The sequence below is a fragment of the Galeopterus variegatus genome, unplaced genomic scaffold (genome assembly GCF_000696425.1).
Source record: "Galeopterus variegatus unplaced genomic scaffold, G_variegatus-3.0.2 Scaffold3289, whole genome shotgun sequence".
Taxonomy (NCBI): Eukaryota; Metazoa; Chordata; class Mammalia; order Dermoptera; family Cynocephalidae; genus Galeopterus; species Galeopterus variegatus.
Window position 1 is genome coordinate 11,893 of NW_007729400.1, and position 2,194 is coordinate 14,086.

Here is a 2,194-nt window from a genome sequence, read left to right on the forward strand (position 1 = left end):
CCCCGGCCATCCTCACGGGGCCAAGGGCTCTCTGCCAGGCCACGACCCCCTGCTGCCCGCGCTCCACATCGGCCACCGCCCTTACCAGAACGACTTCGCTGAGTCGGAACCCCCTCGATCGCTTCCGGTACCCGTGTGTGCTATGCGCGGTCACCTTGGCCACGCCCCTAACGCGTCGCCACGCCCCTAAAGCGTCACCACGCCCACACGCCGGAGACGTCCTTTCGTAGTTTAAGGCCACGCCCCGTCAGTCAGGCCTCAGTCCCGGGCAAAGCCTGGAGTTCTGCACTGGCCGCGCTCTCCACGCCGCCGGCGCCGGTATCCGCAGCTGTTCTTCGCCCTGGCTGCATATCGCCTGTCACCGCCACGGGCCTCCAGCTGCGGCCACGCGCCTGCGCGCTAACTTGCCCACGCCCCTGCCCTCCGCGGGCTCCACCATCTTTGACACGCCCCTGAACGGGCAAAGCCCCGCCTCCGCGTCCGGAGCACGTCTCTTCGCTCCGCCTACGTCATGTCTCGCCGGAAGCACTAATAGCATTTTATCAATTGTTTTCATTTCAAACAGAAGTTCAAAGTTTCAAAGCCAGGATTAAATTGTGTTTAGTTTGACTGAACATACTTGTAAATATCTTTGTGGAAATACTGCTTATTTAATCTTTATATTAAAAAATTTGCATTTCTTGGTTAGAGTGTGGTGTTACAACACCAAGGTCCAGGGTTCCAATCCCCGGACCAGCCAGCAAGAAAAAAAAATTACATTTCTTTCTTTCTTTCTTCTTTTGTTTGGCAGCTGGCGGGTTCAAGGAACAAACCCTGGACCTTGGTGTTATCAGCACCATGCTCTAACCAACTGAGCTAAGCAGCCAGCTCCAAAATTTTACATTTTTATTTGTATAGGTTTTGTAATGAACACGATCTATTAGAACATCAGTACAGGTGTAAAATTTAAATAAATATGTGTGTGTATATGTATGATGCACACTCAGGAAACTGTTCCAGACTAGCATGCATGATCAGTCTATTTTAAGGGTTGGCAAAGTCACTTAAAGTGCTAGATAAACAGTCAAATGTCTTCAGGGGCACAGGTCATGTCTCTAGAAGGCCAGAAACAGGGCAGTACATGCAGCAATATGGGATGTATAGTGCTTACTGGGCCCTAGTTTGAGAACCCATTTGATATTTTGATATAGATCCCTCCACTGCTAATCATTCAATATTATGGGCAGAACATACTTTCTGGATTTACTGACCAGTTGATATGTCATATCATGTTAATAGTTATCAATACGACCTTGTAGTCTTCGTGTTTCCAAGCTTTGTGGAGACCACTTAGATATCACCTAATGTTATATTATATAATAGGCCCTTTTGCAGTAAATATTGCATCAACCAAATAACTCAAATAAGCATTATCTCTGCTTCAGGGCTATGTGATAATCATGGAAGTTTACCCTGAGAATTGTTGCACTAAATATTATAGTTTTTTCACTTAAAGAGTCCCAAACATTGGGGATGGATGAGTTTATCTAAATGATTTAGGAAAAAAAAAATAAAATTAAGTTCAGCCAACACATGTTTTGTCCCTGTGCTATATAAATGATCCTCCCATTGTCCTTCATGGCTGTTTATCTAAAAACAAATACGTAGGATTAGAATGTGTACTTATTAGTAATGAGCACAAAAAATATGAAAAACTCTGGAAGTTCTAATTATATCAGAGCTGTCAAGTAGTCGATAATGTATATATTCACCAAATTCAACCTCCGTCTTCTATTTTATCATAATGACACTTGCATGTCATCGAGGAGATGATTAGGGTATATTGCAACTGCTGTATGGAAGATACATGTTCCTTTGTGCCCTGGGTTTGTTTCCCATAAAATAACCGTATAATCTGTTTATTGTATAAATAGCATCACTTAAGGCACAAATATAAAATGGTGTTCCTCTAATTGACCCTTTCTTTAAGCTGTAGGGCTAACTTTTTTCACTGCCTAGGATAAAATTACATGCAGATTCCATAACATTTCCAATCACTCTTAGATAAGGAAAAGATCTTTGGCCACGTTCAGTTCAAAGAACAGCCTCATTTTTATAATTAAAGTAGTTGGCTCATTATAACTATGAAAATTCCACAGTCTTATTCAGTTACGAGCTGGATCTCTCAGTACAGTCTTGAATCACCCTTGGAGCA

At 43.3% G+C, this 2,194-nt stretch overlaps 1 long non-coding RNA gene across 1 annotated transcript in view; it reads right to left on the bottom strand.

Annotated features, from left to right (window-relative positions):
* Positions 1-266, bottom strand: part of LOC103600276 — an 8,390-nt gene extending 8,124 nt beyond the window's left edge. The window contains exon 1 of the long non-coding RNA XR_551380.1: positions 86-266. This is a non-coding gene — a long non-coding RNA (uncharacterized LOC103600276). The remainder of the gene's footprint in view (positions 1-85) is intronic.
* Positions 267-2,194: the final 1,928 nt, after the last annotated feature.